The sequence below is a fragment of the Mustela erminea genome, chromosome 4, assembly GCF_009829155.1.
Source record: "Mustela erminea isolate mMusErm1 chromosome 4, mMusErm1.Pri, whole genome shotgun sequence".
Taxonomy (NCBI): domain Eukaryota; kingdom Metazoa; phylum Chordata; class Mammalia; order Carnivora; family Mustelidae; genus Mustela; species Mustela erminea.
In genome coordinates, this window is record NC_045617.1 from 99,308,028 (window position 1) to 99,332,442 (window position 24,415).

Below are 24,415 nucleotides of genomic sequence, written 5' to 3' on the forward strand. Positions count from 1 at the left end.
ATGAATGACTCCAGGCCTTTCAGAGTTTCCTATCCAAGAGCACTCAAATCTGTCTGCATCAAGAATCACCTAGAAGCTGTAAAAAACAGACACTGTGATACCATACCTAGAAACTTCTGGGACCCACTCCTAGAAATCTGATTCAACAGTCTAGAGGCTGAGAAATTCATCTTTTTGAAATGTTATTTAGATGAACAGCCTTCTCTGGGAACCACTGCCGCATATGTGTATATATATGTGATATTATACTATATACAATATATTTAATATATTCATATATAAATATTAATTATATACATTATATTTTATACTATATTATGTATTATATTATAAACATGTATGTTATGTTACATATTTTTAATATATTCTTTTTTAAAGAAAGATTTTATTTATTTATTTGACAGACAGAGATCACAAGTAGGCAGAGAGGCAGGAAGAGAGAAAGGAGGAGGCAGGCTCTCGGTTGAGCAGAGAGCCTGATGTGGGGCTCGGTCCCAGGACCCCGAGATCATGACCTGAACTAAAAGCAGAGGCTCAACCCACTGAGCCACCCACGTGCCCCTATTTTTAATATATTCTATAAAATAATATATATTTATTATATATATGTATTCACATATATGTAAATTAATAAATTGGGCTTTTGGATGCTAATAAATCCCCTGCAGTTCTTGATGTTCTGTCACCCAGACAGTATCCATATATTGCATTACACTGACAGAGTCTAGACCAGGGCTGTGGTCTCAAGGACAAACTATTTTTCATTCTAACAAATTTTGTTACAATTCCCTGTTTGCTCTAACTCCACCAGCCAGGAAAAAAATAACAAAAATGCCCCATTTCCTTTCAACCCATCTCTCAAGCTGAATGAAATAAAAAAGGAATTTCGTAACTACTTGTTTCATCACCCTGAACAGGCAGCACGGGATGCCACTGATTGGCTGCCACCATCAGAAATCATGGCACGTACTGGGCCACAGCCAACTGTGTATATATTCCTTGGAAGGGGACAAGGGGCAGAATGTGGACACCGGCTGAGATGTGGGAGCTGCCTTGGGCCTTGTTATCATCAGTCCTAAATGGAGCCTTTCTTGTTAACTCCACTGCCTGGATGAGATGGTGAGGTTCCCGTTAGCGGCTCTGGTGTCATCAGAGGCAACCTCTGAGAAGCCCGCTGCCAAACAATCCCACTACTACACTGAATCAGGGCTGTGCGTATGACCAAAATAGCGAAAGGTATGGTGTGTCACTTCTCAGATCAGCCTGGAAAAACACTGTGACTTCCACCTTGGTCAGTCCCTGTGTTTCTGTCTGTTTTTCAGATCGTGAGCCCTGGAGAATGCCAGCTGCCAGGTTGTGGGCAGTTGTACAGGGGAGGACAGCATGGCAAGAAACGGAAGCCCTCTGCCAACGACCTTGAGTGAGCCTGGCAGCTGTGGATGGCTGCAGCACCACTCCGGCTGCATCTAAGGTCCTGAGCCAGAAGCCCCGGGCTAAGCTTCTGTGGGATTCTAGAACCTCAGAGACTGGAGGGACATAGGTGATTGCTGTCTGAAGCTGTAAATCTTACAGTGATTTGTTCCTCAGCAACAGAGGCAAGGCTTAGAAGCCAACAGGTCAGTGAGGCTGATAGCAGAGGTTCTTCGAAGTCAACACTTGTTCTCTTGCTGGCTTTCTGTCTGGTTAGGACACATGACCAAGGCACTAGTGGCAGCTCGGTCCTAAAGAATAAATGCTCTCTCTACCTTGACTAAACTGGAACTGGGAAGGCAATGAAAAGCACTGTTTCTAAAGTATAAAATATGCTTATGAAAACAATATGAACACTTCAATTACTAGAGTGAGGGGAAGCTAACATTTATTATTTATTTATAACATTTATTGATTACTACAGATCCAGCTTTTCAAAGGCTCAATAAAGATTTATCCTCATTTTTAGATGAAGAAACCAAAGTTCAGAGAGTTCAGATAACTTGTTCAAACAACAAAAAGGACCATTTACTTATTCTGCAGATTACAGACTTGGGCTGCCAACTGTCCTGGTTTATTGGAACTCAGGGGTTTCCCAAGTTACAAAATATATGGGGTGGGGGAACGAACCAATCCCAGGAAAGCCCCAGGCACATTGAGAAGGGCTGGTTACTTTACTCTGTCCATGTCTTGGGTGCTATGCAATTCACCACAGCTGACTTTTTTTTTTTTTTAATGTACATTTAAAGCTATCATTTTGTCAGTTTATGTATTTCAAAATGCCACCTATGAAAATGAAAACCACAAACCTTTCTGTATCTCACAGTACCCAAGACCATTTTTTTTTTCCTGTAAAAAGATAAACTGCTGTTCTTATGATACAATGTAGCATAGAAATCTTTCTACATAAGAGTTTCTGCAAACATTTGCTTCAAAACAGCACCTGAGGCCAGGAATGACAGGTAGGTACTCGACAGGTAGGTACTCGCCCCGGGCCTCTGCAGGCCCTTTAGCCCACCAGCACAGCTCAAAGGGCTGCCAGCCAGATGGGATGGGCTCCTCCCAGGGTTGCATAGCAGGTCAAGTGCTCTGGCTGGGTGGGAGGCAGGTTCACAATTTCACAATTGCCTCCTCCGCTACAGAAACCCGGAGATAGCCAACTTGCACCACTGAGAAGTAGCATGCAAAGGGTTTTCATATGTTAGGAGGGCCACCCAGCAGTAAGTTAGCATTGCTCAAATAGCTCTGGCCCCATCTCTTAATAAGATCCACACTCATTAGGATGACTACAAACATACGGACAGACAATTACAAGCTGGCGAGGATATGGAGAAATTGGAACATGCACACATTGCTGGTAGGACTGTCACCTGATATGTCTGCTGTAGAAAACATTAGGCAGGTCCTTAAAAAGCGAAACACAGAGCTACCTTAACATCAGCAATTCTACCTCTAGGCAGATACCCAAGAGAAATGAAAATATATGTCCACATAAAAACCTGCACACAAATATTCACAGTGCCATCATTTACAATAGCTAAAAAATGGACACATCCCAAAAGTCCATTGACTGATGAAAAAAATATAGTATATATACAGCCACACAACGGAACAGAATGTTCTTCAGCCATGAAAGGAAGGAAGTATTGGTACACGTGCTACAACATAAATGAACCTGGAAAACATCATGCTAAGCAAAAGAATCCAGAGACAAAAAAAAAAGGTCACATATTGTATGACTCCATTTACATGAAATGTCCGCAAGGGACAATCCATACAAAGAACACTAGTGGTTGTCTGGGGCTGGAGAAGGGTGGGAGCGGGAGTGTAAAGTGCTGACCTATACTGTGTTTTTGACGTTAAACAAACAAACAAAAAAAGCGCTTTGGGATTAGATGTACTTAAAATAAAAACGTTGAAAAAGCTTAAAAATTTTAAAAAAAAAGCTTAAAAATTTCACATACTCAAGCCCACTTCTATAAATCCTTATATGAAGAAATAAAAGCAGATGTGCATTACAGTTTACCTATAGGACTGTTATCAGTGATGTAACAGAAGAAAAACAAAGGGTGGGGTGGTTTAAATATCCATCTAGAAGTACCAGCTAAATAAACTGTAGTACAAGCATACAATTAAATATTAAGCTACCATTAAAACAAAATTATTGGTTATTTATAGAAATGAAAACTTATGTTCACATAAAAACCTGTACCTGGTTCATAGCAGCTTTACTCGTAATAGCCAAAAACTGGAAACAATCATGCCATAAAACATTACTCAGCAATAAAAAGGAACACTCTATTGACAGACATTAAAATCTGGATGAAGTTCCAGAGAAGTATGCTGAGTGAAAAAGGCCAATCCATTTATATAGCATTTTGAAATGACAAACTTACAGAGGTGAAGAAGAGAGGAGTGGTGTTTGGGGTCAGAGATGGTGTGAAGTCAGGAGGGAAGAGATGTGGCTAGGAGGTCTGTAGCTTGACAGTAACAATGTTAAGTATTGTGCTTGGGACACTGAACTACAGCTCTGCAGGGGAAACTGGAAAAAAGGTTCTTGGGATCTCTATTATTTTTTGTAACTGCTTAGGAATCCAGAATAATCTCAAAAAGTTTAATAAAAAGAAAGAGATCCACACTGGGGTGTGCCTGGGTAGCATAGTCGGTTAAGCATCTGTCTTCAGCTCAGGTCATGATCCCAGAGTCCTAGGATCAAGCCCCACCCATGCAGTGTTCCCTGTTCAGAGGAGAGTCTGCTTCTCCCTCTACCTCTGCTCCTCCCCACCCCCTACACTCGTGCTTACTCTATCAAATGAAATCTTTTAAAATATCCACAAAAGTGAGGAAAACAGATAAGCAAGACGAAGCATTTGATTTAAAAAAAAAAAAAATTCAAATATCCATCCCCTACACCCCCACCCAATCCAATGACACATGGCTGTGACTTTCTGTGTAACTGTAAAGGAAAGTATATTCTGGAAAGGAACTGTCTGAACTGTGACTCCATTCGTGAAATCTTAACCCGTTGACCAAAGTGCTGGTATTTTAACTAAGTTTAATTTCCAGTCTAATGTAGCTTCTTGGTAAATGCTTATTTATATCCAGACTACTCAGGCTATGGGGAATACTGTTTTGATTAGTGTCAAGTTCTGATTCACTTCAAGGAATCACAGAACTCACATAGGCCAGTTTTCATAGAATAAGAAAATCACTAAGTATATTAAATAAACTCTTCCTTGGGGCACCTGGCTGGCTCAGTTGGTAAGGCAAGTGACTCTTGATCTCAGGGTTGTGAGTTCAAGTCCCACACTCAGTATAGTGCTTACTTAAAAACAACAACAACAACAAAACAAACCAACACTAATAAAATCTCCCTAAATAAAATTTACAATGATTCAGAGGGATTCTGTCATGTTTGAGTGTTTCAGTCAGAATTATGAATGCCAAATTCCATTTTTCAGGTCTGCAGATAAGCAGGCATAGATAATTTGGATAAATACACTATGCCTCTGTGGTTTTAAAGAAGTTCCTACAATCAGTAATTTCCTTGCCACTTTTCATTCTCATAAATGGAATGTAGGAAACTTCAGATAGCAATCGCTGAGAGCAGTCAGATTTTAGATGTTTGATATTAAGAAAAGCTTACTGCACTATGAAAAATAAAAACTGTGCTTTCCTCTATTTTTTGGACCATTTTCTCTTCAATCCACTGAGAAACAAGGAGGTTCAGAAGCACTTGTGTAATGCAGGAGAGTCCCCATCATCATGCTTCCGCTGTTTACTGGGGTGTGGGTCGTGCACCCTCCACGTGAGCTGGGCAGTGGCTCTTCCTGTGGCAGACAGGAGGGAGTCGTTCAACTCCCACAGCTCTCGAGAGGACATGGGCACTCCAGAAAAGGCTGAGATGACGTCTCCTGTAAGCCTCTCTGGAAATTCTCCAACAAGATTAGATCTCTTCCTAGCAATGCTTTTCTTCTTTTCACCGAGTGCTACTTTCAACAAATGTGCCACTGTGTTTAAAACCCCCTTGACGACCATTAAAGGTGAAACGCTGAGAATCAAACCCTACAGTGATTACATTTTAGTGGAACTGCAAGTATTTTAGCAAGTCATATTAATGTAACTGAATATTCCAACTGGCTAATAAAAAGATTTTCCCTTCATTTCAATTCTCCCCAAGTACCAGTATTTAACTCTGAGCTGTCATAAAAGCCAGGTTGCTGTAACAAAATGAAAAAAGGGAAGCCAGCAATCAAATTAACATGAAGTCAATCAAGTGCCCACCTATAGCCAGAACAAGAGAGAAATGCTAACAAGTCCCAAAATGAAAATGAAGGACAGAGTTAAGGAGGAAAAAAACAAACACCCATTTGTATATAGAACTTGTAAAAATTCTTTCCCGGAGAAGTCTATCAGGTGAAAATTTTAGGAAAAGAATTTAGGTTGCAAAATGGCTTGTATCATTGTTTAACAACATTGCCTTTACAGAGCACCAAATGTGTTTACGGCCTTGTGGTTGCTGGTAGAGAAAAGAGAACATGGTCCTCTCCCTGAAGCTCCAATGACTGGACTGTCATCCAGTCGAAATCCACATCTTTTTGTTCATTTCAAAATACAAATTTAGCACAAATCAGCAATAGCTCAACACCTCTCCCCCCACCTCTGAAAGGCAAGAATGTTTAATTGGTGGTAGGGGGGACACATATAAAATGATATATAATATCCCACCTTGGTCAGGAAAAGCCATCACATTTTCTCTATAGAAACTAAATGAAAACAACTATTTGAAGAAAACTAATGTGATTACAGAAGCAGTGACATGTTTAAAAGGTACTATGTTTTTCTCCAGATTTTTTTCACAGACATGAACAATTTAATACATGCCACCAGAGAGGAGAAGGGAAGAGAGTGTCCTAGTCCAGGCTGCTAAAACAAAATACCACAGGCAGGTGGTTTAAATAACAGACATTTATTTTTCACAGTTCTGGAGCCTGAGATGTCCAAAACAAGATGCCAGCAGACTAAGTTCCTGAGGAATGCACGCATCCTAGGTTGCCAACACCCATCTTCCAGCTGTATCCTCACAAGGTAGGGACAGAGGGCGCCTAGATCTCCTCTCTTCTCTGAAGGGGTACTAATCCCATAATGGGCATACTCATGACCTCATCTAAACCTCATTACATCCCTAAGGCCTCACCTCCAAATATCAATATATTGGGGTGAGAGGAGAGAATGTGTGTGTGTTAGAACTTTAATATATGGATCTGGTGGTAGGGGACATACACAAACATTCAGTCTATAGCAAAGAGGCAATTTTCCATTTATTCATTCATTCAAGTTATCAAAACACATAATCTCTACTTGACAAAAGGGCTGTGTTCCGATGTTAACTTATAAATGAATCTTCTGGTTTTTGGAAAATTCTATTTTCTATAGAAATAACGTTCCATTAGTAGTTATTAACCTTTTGCAGATCCCACACCAACTGTAAAAATCTGATGAAAGCAAAAGAGACCTTTTCTCTATCCACAAATGATAAAACTGACATTTAGAGTCTTCCAAATCCTAGGGATCCCAGTCCCCATATTAGGAACCCTATGTTTAAGTGGTTGATAGTCACGTCACTTAGAAAATCACCAGATGGGCCCTCTGCCACTTAACTCATCATGACGTGGCCCCTTTAGGACTATAGATTCTCAGTATTTCTAGGAGAAAATATAATCTGTGATATGTATAATTTGAGTTACAATCCTGTGCTCTGACTCAGCATTGTAACATAGGATGCTTGGAAAGTTGCTCACCTGTACAGACCTCAGTTTCCTGATCTATAAATGCGTGCACATTAATGCCCAATACTCCTGGGGTGGTGGTAAGGATTAATTGAAGTTATCTACAACAGCCGGCACAGTGCATGACCACCTTCATTCCTGGCAGCAGCAAACATCCATCAACCATGTATTTAATGCATTGTGACAGAGAAATCCACAAGACAGTAAACCTGCCTCCAGAGAGGTCAGGGTCTAGCAAAGGGAGAGAGAAGTGATAAATAACTGTAATAAAGTGATAGAGCTGCTTTGACAAAAAGGATGTGCAAGGGAAATGGGAAGATAAAAAAAGAATAGTCAATTTTACATAGGGACAAATGGGTCAGGTGAGGGGCTTCAGTATCATGTTTGGGTTATGGCTTGCCAGGGGAGAGGATGGGATTAAGGGGAGGGGAGAGCAAAGTGAAAGATGAAGCTGGAGAAGCAGGGAAGGGCTCTACTGTTTATTTGAAACTGGGGAGGTGGGGTGAGAGCGGGGGCTGTGCGGGAGCCTGGAAAGGAGGTGAGGTGAAGGTCACGTCACTTAGAAGATCACTGCTGTAGCCCACATCAGAGGTGGAGGACATCGTTGGGCACGCTGGGGAGGGAATGCAGGGGCCAGAGAGAAGAGTTGTCCAGAGTTGGGCCACGTGAGGGAGAGGCAGGGAGTCCAAGCTTCTGGCTTCCCACTCCGCATCCTGGATGGGGTACTGCCCAAGGAGTCAGGGAGCACAGGGACAAGCAGTCTGAGAAAAAGGAACAGGAAAAGCTCTGACCATCTAGAAATGTACTGGTCCAGTACTAATCTTATTAATCACAGATCGATTATACAGTTCCATACGTGCCTGCCCATACAATCTGAATGCCCAGAGTGCAAATTACTGAAAATTCACTGAACTGACATGTTTTCTTATAAGGGATCCATTTGGAAGGTGAGCTGTGCACTGAGTTCATGATGTTAAGTGTTAAAGTTCAAGCTTATGCTGGGACTTTTGTTTTTTTTTAAAGATTTTATTTATTTACTTGACAGAAAGAGAGATCACAAGTAGGCAGAGAGAGAGGGGGAAGCAGGCTCCCTGCTGAGCAGAGAGCCTGATACGGGGCTCGATCCCAAGACCCTGAGATCACAACCTGAGCCGAAGGCAGAGGCTTAACCCACTGAGCCACCCAGGTGCCCCTATGCTGGGACTTTTGTCACATACTTGTTTAGAGACATACACTCATGTCCTAAAAACAACAACAACAACAACAACAACAACAACAACAAAAAACAGACCAGCAATGCTTTAAGATGAATTACAACACACTTCTAGAGGCTGAATTATTTAGCAAACTGCTAGTTCCCTTTACTAAATGGTTTGCTAACAATTGCTCTAAGGGAGTTTCTCAAGTCACTTTCCCATCACATCAACATCTAAGAGAAGCTAACAATCATGGACAACCTAACCAGCCCACCATTTCAAATTATTTTTTTCTCATTTTCAAGCCAATTTCTTTGAAGATCATAATGATTATAACAATAGCAACTAATACTCAGTCCCTACTATGTGCCAGTAGTTTTTCTGCTATAAATTTACCAAGCTTGTCTCAATTCTACCATTCCTTCACACATCCTCTCAGCACAGGGGAGTTTTCTGAGGCAGAGGGCAGTTGAATCCCTTATCCAAGGTCAAACCAACAGCAGACAGAGGCACTCCAGAGCCTGCTCCTTTAAGGGCCACACTTACTCCCTCCCCGATGTTACAGTAAAAATAAAAAAATTATGTTTACTGCAGAAAAATCTGTCAAGTTTTTTTGTATCATTTTATTACTTTTTTTTTTTTAAAGATTTTATTTGTTCATTTGACAGAGAGATCACAAGTAGGCAGAGAGGCAGGCAGAGACACAGGGGGAAACAGGCTCCCCACCAAGCAGAGAGCCCGATGTGGGGCACGATCCCAGGACCCTGAGATCATGACCTGAGCCGAAGGCAGAGGCTTAACCCACTGAACCACCAAGGCATCCCTATTCTATTTTTTTTTAAAAGATTTTATTTATTTATTTAACAGACAGAGATCACAAGTAGGCAGAGAGGCAGGCAGATACAAAGGAAGGGAAGCAGGCTCCCCACAGAGCAGAGAGCCCTCAGCCCGATAAGGGGCTCGATCCCAGGACCCTGAGACCATGACCTGAGCCGAAGGCAGAGGCTTTAACCCACTGAGCCACCCAGGCACCCCTTTTTTGTATCATTTTCAAGTGAAAACAAAAAGCAACAAGAATGTGGCAGAATCTATATTCCTCTTTTACCATTTACTAGCAGAGTGATGGTGGACAAGTTGACCTCTGACAACCTCACTCTCCTCACCTGGCATATTCCCTTCAAATGGGACTAAAAAGAATACCTTCAGATGAGATGGTTCATGTAAAGCATTTAGCGTGGAGCTATGCTAATATTCCATAATAAACATACAAATATTTAAAATATGAATCTTTTTTCTATGCCTTAAAAAAGCACATACCTGCAATCCTGCATTTTGACACTGTAGTAATCATCTCCTTCAGAAATCTGAGTTCTCAAATATTTACATATGCTTTAATTATTCTCCCTATTATGAGTCATTTAATCTGTTTCTAATTTTTACCAATCTTAAATAATACTGCAATGAACATCTTTGCATATAAAACTTTAGCTCTATGTTCTTTCCTTGGATGAGATTCCCAGAAAATGGTCATTTAGGTTGAAGGGTCAACATATATTGCAAAATTTCTTTCCAAATATTTTTACCTATCACATTCCCACCAGCATCGTCTACAGGAGCAGCCTATATAACTGCATCCTGGTCAAGGACTAGGTAAATGATCTCAAGGAAAAAAGATTTTTTCCCCCTAAGTTAGTCTAATATAAAATGCTCTGTGTGTGTGTGTGTGTGTGTGTGTGTGTGTGTAAATCCTACCAAAACCCCAATGGCTGAATAAACACCGAATTATACACTGAAAATCTGGATAAAGAGTCGTTTCCAGATAATGCTCAAAACAGAAAAGGAATAATGAATACTGTGTATCCTCCACTTCTAAAGGATTAATTTGTGAACATAATAAGCTGATATGTGTTAAGAGGTCACTTATGCTAGGAATCTTTATTTCTTTCAGGTTATTTGTTAGTGGAAATGTCTGCATGCCACAAAAATTCCCCCTCAAACCAAGGAACTAAGTCTACTTACCAATCCGTAAAACCTCTCAGAGAAGCATTCCATCTTACCTAAATAATAGTGATCTTCGGGAACAAGTGTGGATTTTAAACAACATAGTTAAAGCATTTGTTGTCTAGTGTGTCTAGGGACACAGACCTTTTTGTTTTTAAACTGACTCTATTAACCCAACCACAAGGGAACCCCTGTAAAACAATAAATTTGATTCTAGTAAGATAGGCTCATAACATTAGCTTTAAAATAACTAAAAGTTTGGGGCACCTGGGTGGCTCAGTAGGTTAAAGCCTCTGCTTTCAGCTCAGGTCATGATCCCAGGGTCCTGGGATCCAGCCCCGCATCGGGCTCTCTGCTTAGTGGGGAACCTGCTTTCTCTTCTCTCTCTCTCTGCCTGCCTCTCTGCCTACTTGTGATCTCTGTCTGTCAAATAAATAAATAAAATCTTTAAAAGAAAAATACCTAAAAGTTTAAAAAATCCAAACTCAAAACCACCCCAAATGTTCTATGTATTTCAACTTGAAGAACGAAGACTTACCAACTGGTTTTTTGTTTTGTTTTGTTTTAAACTGTGTACACCATTTTGCAGAAGATAGGCCATTTTTGCTAATCAGTAGCAGAGTTAGCCAAATTCAGTTTGTGTCATTACTAGTTTTGTCAATAAAGCATCATAAAACAGCCTGATTTTTCTAATCCCATGTAGAGGCACTGAGTGAGCAGTCAGAAAAATACTCTGGCTTACAGAGAAATTTCATATGCATTTCACAGGACACAAATGAGAAATCCCAAAGAGTTCTCTTGCTGGACTTTTCACTCAATCACCACATCCAGAATAAGTAAGTGACACAGGATCCAATGGCTTCAATTTAGAATGAATCAACTCCTACTTGGGTCACAAAAATCCTCACGATGACAAGTGGCACACTGTCCAAGAATTCCTCTCCTTTCACAAAGAAAGGAAAACTTGTTCAGCAAAATGTCAGGCAGGCACCAGGATAAGCTATCCAAGGTCTAATAGGATGAAATGGCATTAGCCCCGTCCTCATTTGTTCCAGCATCAAACAAATCTTCCGCCATTATAGATTGTAACGCCTCACTAATGAGTTAAGAGGATTTCATTATGAAACCATAATATTCTTCCTTTAGAGAGTCCCTGGCTTCAGGATGGTAACATTATTAAAAACAGAAAACATGACAATGGTAATCATAATTGTAACCTAACACTGAACACTCAGTGCTGCTAAGCAGGCTACCATGCACTTCACATGCACCATTTAATCTTCTCATGAGCCTTGTAAAGGGCTATTTTTCTCACTTTCCAGAAAAGAAAATGGAAGCTCACACACCAATGTTCTTTGCACACTGTCACTGAGTCTGTACCTGCTGTAGGGGCGTCAAACCCTGGCCCTCTGTTTCCACAACTTGAGCTCGTAACTGCCTCTCTTTGCAACGACATTACACTACACTAAGTTTAACTTAGGTAGGAAATTAAGCAAGTGCATCAAAATAGCAACTCACAAGTACCTGTATCACACTGCTGGGTACTAAGTAATAATGTACTGTGGGGAACAATTTCTGCCCAAGGCAACCCAGCACCAAGACAATGGTATACAACAGTGTCAGTAGGCAGATGGTTACAATTGATGGCAGTGCTTCTGTGACACCCATTGAATCATCATAAAGACCTTGGTATCCTGTAGACAGCATAAATAAGGTCCTATTAATCTCAGGTAGCAGGCCTGCTTGGAAGTGACATAAAAGCAAATAATAATGATATTGTGATTTCAGCCATGCTGGGACTAAAAAAATAAGTCTTCACTTATTTTTTTAATAAGTAAGAGTGGTAAGAGTGTTCTGGAGGTTAACGTGATAGGGAATGAGAAACGTGTCCATCATGTTTAGTACTTGTCAGTTTCTAGAGCCAGGATGAATAATGAGCTTTTCCCATATCCCTTTAAAATATGGATATGCAGGCATATGTAAAGATTATAGATGTATCTTATCTCTAAATATTACCTAAATTTGTTATTAAAATATACATTAAAAACATGGGTATGTACAGCTAAGAGATTTTTTATTTTTTTTTTATTTTTTTTATTTTATTTTTTTTTAAGATTTTATTTATTTATTTGACAGACAGAGATCACAAGTAGGGAGAGAGGCAGGCAGAGAGAGAGAGGAGGAAGCAGGCTCCCCGCTGAGCAGAGAGCCCGATGTGGGGCTCGATCCCAGGACTCTGAGATCATGACCTGAGCCGAAGGCAGAGGCTTTAACCCACTGAGCCACCCAGGCGCCCAGCTAAGAGATTTTTTAAAAAAAAAGAAAGAAAACCATGCCTATGGGAATGAGTTTGAAATAACTAGGCTTTGGCAAGACAAAAAGTTGAGGGATGAGTATCATAAAAACAAAATAAAACATCAAAATTTATTTCCAAAGAAGATAAAAAAGAAGTAGTAACTTTAAGTTTGACATATGAAAACACTTCCAGACACGCACAAACACTAGAAAAACCCTGCATAAAAAAAATCCCACCCCTCTGGGGTACAAATTAACCCAAGGCCAAAGACTTTCCTCAGACACTGATAACCCTAGTCCACACAGACTGTGCTACACTAAGTCTCCAACCTTGCCCCACCCTCCAGGCCTACTATCTAAGGTGAAAATCCCATCCCACCGCTAAGTTCTTTGAGAAAGGTCAGTGTACAACTTCTTTTCCAAAATGCCATTCGGTTCCCACTTGATTTTTGACTGACCAGCTTCTCATATGTTTAGATGTCCTACCCAAGCACAAAACAACTGATGGAAAGACACAGCAAAGTAGAGTCATTTGGGAATTATTCTTCAATCTGAAACACACGTTCTAGGTTGCTACCCCTTACCACATCATAAGCCAAATATATGATATTTATATTTAAATGCTGTGCTTTTTTTCTTCTTAAAGTGCCTATATCTTATCTATCGTTCATAGAAATTTACGAAGATTATAAGCCATGTGTAGATACTTATGCATGCGAATTACTTCCAAGTACTCTCTTGGATGGAGTGGACCTTAAGAGTCTGTAAATTGTCTAATGTAATTGGAATCATATACACATGAAAAGTTAACACACAAAAGCACCAGGTAAGAGGAGAGCCAAAGGGGTGAGAGCTAGGGTAAGGAAGCAGAGATCTGGGGCTGGGCCATCAAGAGACTTCCCCGGTGCACTGGCTTGGCCTGACACAAGATTAGTAGGTGTGGTTAGGCCAAGGAATGAGGGACGGGTATTCCAAATGCAAAGGCACGGAGAGAGAAGTGGGTGCCATACTCTGGGAAGAACCACAATACTGGGTGAGTCTGAGGAACGTCTCTGATTTTACCTCAACTACATCACCCAGCCCCCATAGCTGACCTGCAGGTGATTAACACTACCTTCGCTAGAAAATTAAGTCAGCAAGGAGTTGAAGCACTGTCAAACATGTGAGAGCCCCACGAACACTTGTCAAATGACTTGCTTCTGAACAGGACACCAGAGAACCCTCACACAAGTGGCATGTGACCAGCTTATTCAGGATTTTTCAAGGCGTAAGGCCCAGGAGGCAGAGTGAATGGGTAGTTCACACTGAAGGCACAGCACGGGACGAGGCATGGAGGCATGAAGGACAGAATAAGAAGAAGGCTCAGTGCTTCAGTCACCTTCTCACCTGGTGATGCCATCCCCCACGTTCCTTGTCAACATCCTCTTCCCACCTGTACCACAATTCCTGACAGCGGACTTCCACGCGTTCACTCCTGTCCCCTCCCGTCCACGCCCACACCAGAGTATTGTTAAGCCACCAAACTTGATCAGGCCACTCCTGCCTGAAGCACCTCAACCGTGTCCCTTAATCTTAGATACAATCAACAATCCTTCACTTTGCTTAGTGCCCTCTTCATGCACCAGCTCACAACAGCTTCTAGCTCAGCTTCTGCCCTTCCCTCCAGTGCTCTGCTCCCCAACCACACCTGTTTCCTTCCCCCTTCTCCAATGCAACCTTTACTCTGGCAAATCCTATGCATGGAAGTGCCCTCATCCACCTGTCCCACTTCCTGTTTCCCTTTATTTATGCTGCAATCTTCCTATAACAGATTGGTCACTCTGGAGAAATCTTCCCTGACTCCTCCCCCAAAGCCCAAGTCTAGGTTAGGACTTTCAGCTTACTCTCCAATCATACCCCAAATACACATTAACACCTACTTAGTATATAAGTCCTCGAGCACTGGGCCTGGTCTGGTCCAGGTACCAGCAGCTCAGTGCATGGCACACAGGAACCCATGAGCTCTCTGTGGAACGGGTGGTACGGTGGGTTGTGATACTGGGGAGCATACTGGGGACAAAACGGAGAAGACTCTGAAAGCCAGGAAGTCCTTAAATCCTCATTCTGGAGACAGGAGGAGACAGCTGGGCCCTGCAGTGGCTTTGCTGTCAGCACTGCTCGACTCCATTACTAATCTCAGCACCAACCAGAATGGCTGACTCAACCTCAAAGAAGCAGAAACAAACTCCAGGTCTGTCACCCGGCTGCCACCTGAGTTAGCAGCCCTCAGAGAGCAGCAGCGCTGCATCAGTCCCCAACAGGCCACAGCTGCAGAGCCTTCCACCTCACCTGCCTCCTCGGAAACTGGATCTGCGCTATCTGCTCACTGCAGCAAGCAGTTCTGGGTGACCCTGACTTATGAACACAAGAGATCACCCCCACTTCAGATGGGCTCCTGTTTCCACATCTATTCTCTAACTTGGGACCCCAAATTCACCCTTGAAATAGGACACTCCTCCCCCCTCTTTAAAGCAAGTTCCTTCCCACTCACCCCTCCTCCCCACGTCCCCCACTGCAGTCATTTTGCTCCTGGTGATTACCACCACCAGATTCAGACCTCTGCTTCCCCACGCTCCCAGCTCTGGCCAGCGCGAGTGCATCTCCCTGCTCAGAATGGACCTCAGAGTCAGCCATTCCACCAATACTCTCGATGATGCGTCCACCTCTGCGAAGCCTTAATCCTATGGAACTCCAACTGGAGGAACTGTTGATTTAGCTGAGATTCAGGATGTCAAGATGAATTGTCATTTTTTACCTGCTACCACCTGGATGAACCCTGAAAACCTTATGTTAGACGATAGAGGCCAGATACAAAAGGTTACATTTGTTGTATAATTCTACTTACATGAAATATGCAGAAGAGGCGAATACATCAAGATAGAACGATTAGTGGCTGCCTAGAGGCTGTGGGGGCAGGGAGAACAGTGTGACCACTAACGGGCCCAGGATCTTCTTCGGGTGCAGTAACAATGCTTTGGAATTAGAGGCAACAGGAGCACAACACTGTGGTTGAACTAAACACCACTGAGTTGTCCACTTTAAAATGGGTAATATTATGTAACTTTCACATCAAGAAAAGTTCATATACTTTTAAAAAAATCATTCTTTTCCCTTCAAATTCATAAAGAGTGGCTTTCCACCTTCCTACCTGCACTCTGGATCCTCTCCTGCCTCTTTCAAGAATTTCTTAAACTCCCATTTCCTTTTACCTTCAATTTCCTCTGCCTCTAAGATGATTCTTTCTGCTGACAAATCTGTTCAAGGCTCCCCAACCTAAAAATCCTTCCCTTCACCTTGTTTTTCCCTTTAAACCTCACCTAGAAGCATCTCAAAATCTCATAAAAAGCAGCCAACATCAACATTCTCCATTTCTTCAGATCCAACATTCCCACTAGTTCCCTCCCTAGGGATAAGGCAATCTACAGATAGTGAAACCTAACTCCTACAACACTTCTAAAACTGTCAAAATACACCAAAAAGCTCTTCTAAAAACGAATGGATGAGCCTGCAAAAAAACCGAGGTCAAGAATGAGCCATGCATGAGTCATTAAAAAGAAGCTGCCAGAAACCCTTGGAGCTGCACTGCCCAGTAAGAGGGCCATGACCCCCATGTGGCTATTTAAAAATAAATTAATTAAAATTAAACTAAAAACTCAGTTCCTCAGTTTGCACTAGTGATATTTCAAGTGCTGAGTAACTGTGGCTACCAATGACTATTATAATGGACAGTGCAAAATACATCTCCTGGAAAAATCTTGGTATGTACAAATAGTGCAGTTCAGTATGTACCTGATGTACACATCCTAGAACCAGCGGTATGAAGATTTTTCAGAGAATCCCCTAGAGTAAAATCAAGAAGAGGTGCATGCAGTGCTCACTAAAACCCAACTACAGTTCTACGTGATCAGACATTACACAGAAAAGGCCAGAGGGACCTTTCTTGAACACATGAAATTATGAAAGTTAAATGGAGTAAACGGAACAAGACGGAGAAGTGGGACAGGATGCAGCAAATTTTTATTAAAGCAAAAGCACTGTCCAAAATCAGCAGCTAAAAAAAAGTCAGATAGGCAAACAGTATCAAATAGGTATGAACAAAAAATAAATTAGCTATTTTAAAAACTATTCCAAAAACCAGTCAATTTAAAAGCCCAAATATTAATGTATAAATAGCAAACAGAATGGGATAAATAAAAAAATAAAATGAGCATCTAAAAAACTATTTATGCTATTGAGACCAATCTCTTAATTTAGTCCTTTCTGCTTTGGATTTTAAAAAACTGACAGCTGACAGTCTTCCAGGATCATTCACACAAGAAACCAGCATTGTTAGAAGGCATGGATTTACTTTTAAATATCATCCTAAGTAGGGTACCCCACATATTTATTTGATAAAGTGATCCAAACCAGCCTACCTAATGATGCACTAATTTTTTTGTTTTGGAAAATATAGGTTACTTATATTATCATGTAATGGACTCATTATTATTTAGATGTGTTACTATTTGTTAATTAAAAATAATTTCTAACAGTAAATTTCAAGATGTAACCCACATAAACAAGAGCTCTCTGAAGTTCTTAATAATTTTTAAAAGTGTAGGTCCTAAGACCAAAAATTTGAGAGTAGATGTATTAACAATTATGTAAACAATTTTTTCCTTCTCTACAAGGTTTTATTGCTAAAAAGGTATTATAAGTTCAGCTTCCCAATTCAACAGTGACTATCCCAAATATACTTCAGCAGAGAGCCTGATGTGGGGCTCGAACCCAGGACCCTGAGATCATGACCTGAATTGAAGGCAGAGGCTTAACCCACTGAGCCACCCATGCGCCCCCCAAATATACTTCAAAAAAAAAATCTATCTTTATATTTTAGTGGTAGTTAAAAACTGCACCCTCAAATACTTGAAGCTCGTTTAAATGTAGTCATTTTGAAAGCAAGCTAACAATAATGAATGAAACAAAATAAATATATTTTAAAGTACCCCATGAGATAACAGACTCTTAACTATAGTAAACAAACTAAGGGGAGGGGTGGGGAAGGGTTGGGGAACCAGGTGACAGGCATTAAGGAGGGCACATGATAAAATGAGCACTCGGTGTTAAGTAAAACTGATTAATCCCTGACCTCTATCTCTGAAACCAATAATACACTATATGTTAACTAAATTTAAATTAAAAAATAAAATAAAGTCCCCCAGGAGATAATTAAGTTCTTACGGTTCCCCACCAGCTCATCAAGTTATATATTGTATGGTATGATGAGAAATTCAACACTGGTCAGACAGGATGAGCTGATTTTCAACATTACCATGTGGGCATAAGAACTCTAGAAGGTTCTTTTTTCAAAGAATATTAACTCCCCCCCTTTCCAAATGAGGCTACTCCTCATGGACACTGTTACTCACTCAAAACTGAAATTTAAAGTCATAAATAACAAGAGCGGCAAGTTTCCTGTGGCCCAGTCACCTTAGGCAGTTCTGCTCATCAGTATGAGCAGACAGTATGTCCACTCATCAACCATGACACAAAAGCTGAAGTAACTTATATATTCTTTTTATAGAAAGAGAAAATGCTAGCTTAGAATGAAAGTCAAAAATTCACTTTCCTGACTTCAATTTGCCACAACAAAACACCTTTTAAAAAACCAGACTTCCCATTTGTCTGTTGTCACATCTGTTGTCCAATTTTCACCAAGTCCTTGTTTGACTCATTCTGCAATTCAGTTCAAGCTAGCATTGTGCAGGTTTTTCAAAACTTCAAAATGTAGCCACCTCAGAAAGAAAGCCTCCCCCCTCCCCCCTGCCAGGCTGGAGCACGGCCTCTGTCTAATCCCAGCACCACTGGCTGGCCTGTGCGCTCACCTCCTTTCTTCCTCTAAATGAGGTGTCAGGTGCAGGTATGGCCCTGACAGTGCACAGAAATATAACTAGCAGAAGGAAAGCAGAGTCCCAGCTGAAGGAAGTTTAAAGCAGGTCAGCAGAGAGAGACAGAGAATGCATATGAATAAAAGAGGGAGAAAACTGCACACACTCCTTCCTCCTCCAAAATAAGAATCTAAGAGTGACATTTCACCTCTCCAAGCATGACTCCTTTCACTGTTTGAAGTGTATTTATTTGGAACAGACAGAGCCAATGAGAGGATAAAGCTTGTGCGAAGCTTAACACTTACTTGCTCAAAGGTATATTACCTACTCCCATCTATTAGGAAGAAACTCCATACTTTTCACCCAAAACTCAGGGCACTCACCTTTAGGTCAGAGCTACAGAGCAGGTATTTTTGTAGATTTCTCTCTACATAATCTTTCCTTTATTTGCTTTCTTAGTTTGGAAGACGTTACAGAGAAATGCCTATAAGCCAAGTAGACTATTTCACTAGCTGAAACGATTCAATTCAAAGAAAAAGTTGACATGCTAATGGGCACTGAATGGGACCAACACTTTCTCCTTTCTTTTCTTTTTAAAGGGGCTTCAAACCATTTTGCACTTGGTTTCTGCTTTCTCGGTGTTTCGGGAGGCTCTGTCTTATAAGGATACTGATTAAGGTAAATGCAACCTACATTTTAGCACACATAAGTCTTAATCAAAGGGCAAAGGGAAGGGAGAACAGAAAGTTAAGTTGGTCAAGTCAGAATGAATGCGATTTCTTATTTCAGTCTAGTTTCCTTTTTTGAAACTTTTTTTTTTTTTTAAGATTTTATCTATTTATTTGACAGAGTAAGCACAAGGAGGGGGAGCAACAGAGGCAGAAAGGGAAGCAGAGCGAGGGCTGAGCAGGGAGCCCAACACAGGACTCAATCCCAAGACCCTTGGATCATGATCTGAGCCGAAGGCAGACCCCAAACCAACTGAGCCACCGAGGCACCCCACATTTTCTTTTTTGAAGAATGAAATATAAGTAGCTCAATGAAATCAAAGTGATTTCATGGGTGGTTTATGGAAGTCATTATTTTATTAGTCATACCTCCTATCTTCACCGGCTTTAAAAAATTTAGATTATATTCAGTACAGCCTTCACTAAAACATCTTCCTATTCTTCTTTTAAGCTCCAATTACATGGTGCAAATGCCACCAAGTAAAGGACGGTGATCAAACAGATAAAACAGCATCAACAGACAGGTGGGAAAACAATGTGGTGCACAGAAAAAAAAAAAAACATCTATCATCTCAAAAAGTTCTACATCGTTGCCCTGAAATGGTTTCTCTCCCATTTCCCAAGAAATAGGCTGTAATTTCAATCACTATAAATAAGCTCATTATGAAGAATAAAAGAAGGGCAACCAAGAACTTTCAGGATGTAACCATGTCTAAAATAGGGGTGTACATAGTTCAACAACAAATTGATACAACAGCTGTTGTAATGACACAGGAAGAAACGTTCAGGTCTCTTTTTCCACACAAGCCACGGTTTGTTTAGGGCTCTATCCTACCTGACTCAGTAAGGGAGATCTGACAGTTTCAGGACCGGGAAATAGGACCCTGAGTGACTAGCAAGGTGACATAGACCAATGTGAACCAGAGAGGCTTCTGGAACGGTGGCCTGCAGCACAGAAAAAAATATGCAAGAGAAGGTCACAGAAGTTTGTTAATTTTATTTTACTTAAATGTATTATTTATTTAGTATTAACTTAATTGTATTTATTTTAAAAATTTAAGGGTATACAGAATCTGAATGGCAGCAGAAATAATTTTTGTAAAGCACTAGAAAAAAACAACTTAAACTTTAAGGAATATAACATAACTGGATTTTTTAAAAGGGTCACTGAGTCTCCATCCTGGGGAAATTTAAAGAAACAATATAGATTAAAATCATGACCAGTGATACCCAATCCTACATCCCAGTCCTGGACATCAGGGGCCAGTTTGCTCTCTCTCCATCTACACACATGTGATGTTCCTGAACCCAAATGCAGTAAGCCAGAAACTGAATTCATCATACTTTTCTCTTCACAATCTTCTCTTCCTTCTGATTCCCACATTTCTGTTACTGGCTCTGTAACTTTCCTGAAGCCCAGCCCAGAAAATATACTCCATCCCTCGCCCACCCTAAACACCTGGCCACCCAGGCTTCCAGTCCTGTAGAAGTTCTGCGATTTCAGTTTCCCCTCCCTTTCTCTCCTCCCTCCCTCCCTCTCCAGTTTCACCCCTTCAGTCCTTACCCCTCTACCACGCAGAACTTCCTCCTAGCCAATCTCTGCAACAAATGGATCTGTCACACTGATGAATGCCCAGCTCTCCTTCACGAGGCAAACAAATACTGACCACTGTTTCGGTTTTCCATGGCTACTGTAACAACTGCCACAAACTAAAGAGCTTAAAACAACACAAACTCCTCTTCCATTTCAGGATATCAGAAGTCTCCAATGAGTCTCAGACTAAAATCAAAGATGGCAGCAGGGAAAAAAAAAAAAAAAAGATGGCAGCAGGGCTACGCTCCTTTCTGGAGGCTCTTACAGGAGAATCCTCTTCCTGCTTGCATTTCTTGGTTCAAGGTCCCTTCATTAATCCTGAAAGCAAGCAACGCTGGGCCAAGTCTCCTTGTGCCATCACTGTTCTAGTCTTCTGCCTTCCTCTTCCATAATTGAGGATACCTGTGATTACCACCAAACTCACCGGATGATCTGAGATAATCTGATAATCTCCTATTTTAGTTAGTTGATCAACAACCTCAATCCCATCTGCAACCATTAATTCCCCTTTCCCTGTAACCTGGCATCTTCACACAGGTGCTGGGAATTAGGGCACAGCCATCTTTGGGGTGCTGCTATTCTGCTGACCACAACCACTTGATACAAAGCATCCAGACAGGCAAAAGTTAAAAAAAAAAAATGCAGAATTTGCTGTTAAGAAAATCACACTAAATCCTTTGATACCAAGTGTTAATTGGCTCCCTAGTGCTTAAAGAATTAAGTCTAATCCACTTAGTTTTACATTAAAGGCTTCCATGATTTCCAAACACTTCTGCAGCATTATCTTGTACTACTTTTTTCTAGGACCCTAGGACTGGACTCAAAAACTGCAAAACTCGGGAGCACCAAACACACCTGACATTGCCCAGTCTCATGTAATTTGCTCTATCCAGAGGCCCTCTCCATAGCGTCCTTCACTATTTTAGCATGAAATAGCTGGACGTCGAGATACCAGAGTTGACTCTCTTCGTTCCCTGGGCATAGTGCCATGGGTGTGGTCTATCACTGACATAGCCTACGTGAATGCTTTACAAGGTAATAAGCAAATAAGCAAGGTTCTTTAAAATAATAGGACGCGTCACCTTTGCTCCTGGCTAAGTCGGATGTCCGGCAATTTGTATGGCCCGAGGGCTATTGCTGCTCTTTTCCCTCAGCTTGGAGTAGGAAATGGTAACCCTACAGGCAGGGAAGCCAGTTCTCCACAGTCCCCTGCTAGGTGGGCTCCTCATTCCTGAAATATTTTGCATTCTCAAACTACCATCCATCTTCACACAGCCATTAGCACAGATTACTGAACTGATATGTGAAAGCTACATCTTTTAAGGACACATTCACGCAAATAATTGCCAGACAGCTAACACACGCCTGATGGTATATATGTCCTGAGGACACAGAGATAAATGTGCCAGACACTGAGCAAAAAGAAAAGGAAAGTCATCCTTACATTAAGAATGAGGAAACTGAGGCACACAAAGGTTAGATATCAGAACTAAGGTTATACAAATAGGCAGGGGTGGGGACATTTGATTCAGTCAAAAAGACCACAGGCTCTACGGTGTGAGGATTTCACTCATGAAGAACAGAGCTTTTTATGCTATTAAATTGGCTTTACTCTTGTATCCGTTTGCTGGGGAGCAACTGAGGAGGAAGCATTCAGACACAGCCTGTGCAGAGCAGAGATGGGAACAGACAAGCACAGGAACAGAAATGAAGTCTGTGGTGTGTTCAGGGTGAGAGGTGCAGGTAATCAAGTGGCAGGAAATGAAGAGAGAGAAAATGAAGCTTTTAGGATGGAGTGAAAGGATCCTATTAACGTGTCAGGACACTGCTGTGACAACAGCATATGGACCAGACCAGAGGGAAGACAGGAAAGAGACATGGAGAAACTGTAGTTGTCCAGTTAGGATCCGAAGTGCTACAAGTGTTGGATGTTGAGGGGGGGGGTGGAGGTTGCAGAGAGGGACAGAGAGGAACCTGAAAGGACTGACAGCTAGAGTGAGGGAAGGAAGGACATGGCTGATGAGAGAGAAGGACCCCAACACCAGTGCCAGCTCGAAGCTTGGGCAAACTGGCGGATGGTGGTGCCCCTGACCACGCTGGCCAACAGGACAGACATGTTTGTAGGGCATCCAGGTGAACCTCGCTGAGAAGTTGAATCTGGAGCTCAGAAGAGGTGGATTAGAAATAAATGAGATGGAAACTAGGTGGACAGTCAAACCTATGGCCACGTACATCACCCACTGAGATTGGTCTTCCAACAATACTTTGCAATTACTCACCTAAATCTTCTATTTTGGGAAGTCCTTTAACATATGCCAGTCCCATTTCTCAAAATGATGATAAACTCAATCATGAAGCTCTGTACCAAGGCTCAGTGAAAAGCACCTCTCTGTGTATTACATTCATAGCCATCTTCCTCTGGGGTCACTGAGCCTATTCCAAACCTACCAGTCCTTGCCAAGTAAACAAAAAAGAGAGCTGCTCTGAAGAGGAAGCAAGCATAGTATTTATAGCATTCTCCTGGGGACATAGAAGTCCTGAGATACTGTGTTTAAGAGGCTCTTTGGAGAAACTCTCATCTGTTTCACAGGGCAACCACTGTCTCCTCTATAAGCATGCTTCAAAAAAATCAATGGCCAAAGCCCATCATGGACATCGAGATCTTTTGCATGCCTCTACTGGTTGTCTTAAAGACTAAGCTTAAAGAGTTCAAGATATGCTTCATATTCCTAAACATCTAAGTCAGACTGCCAATTGAAAATAGCTGGGAGGGGTGCCTGGGTGGCTCAGTGGGTTAAAGCCTCTGCCTTTGGCTCAGGTCATGATCCCAGGGTCCTGGGATCAAGCCCCGCATTGGGCTCTGTGCAGCAGGGAGCACCCTTTCTCTCTTTCTCTCTGCCTACTTGTTATCTCTGCCTGTCAAATAAATAAATAAAAGCTGGGAGACAAACATTTAAGGGACTTTTAAGCTTTTCTGCTACGGCAGCTATTTATAATTCTTATCTGATTGCAGTCTCTTAACTGATGTGATTACTTGAATATTCAAAGTAAATTATCATGTTCTTCAAGCTAATTCATACCAATACACAAAGGCAACATCATAGCCTTGGTTGAAATTAAAAGAGGGTGGAAAAACAAAATTAAGATAGGTTATACAACCCCCAGAAGTCTTGAAGGATTTAAATTTGAGCCTGTCTAACATAAATAAGGCACATGACATGAGAACACATTTCTTTGTTTAAAATGAATCCAAACACCCACATTTTATAAATGTTACTAGGTTATGAAGGTGAATGAGGAGAGGGAGAGGTGGAGTTCAAATATGTTTAAAACACACACGCACACACGCACAGGCGCGTGCAGTTTGGGGCCCCTGGGTGGCTGGCTCAGTGGGTTAAGCATCTGCCTTTGACTCAGGTCATGATCTCAGGATTCC

General features: G+C 41.4%; 1 protein-coding gene across 4 annotated transcripts in view; it reads right to left on the reverse strand.

The window, feature by feature from the left end:
* ELOVL5 (ELOVL fatty acid elongase 5) overlaps window positions 1-24,415 on the reverse strand; it is a 72,323-nt gene that overhangs the window by 39,767 nt on the left and 8,141 nt on the right. The window lies entirely within an intron of this gene.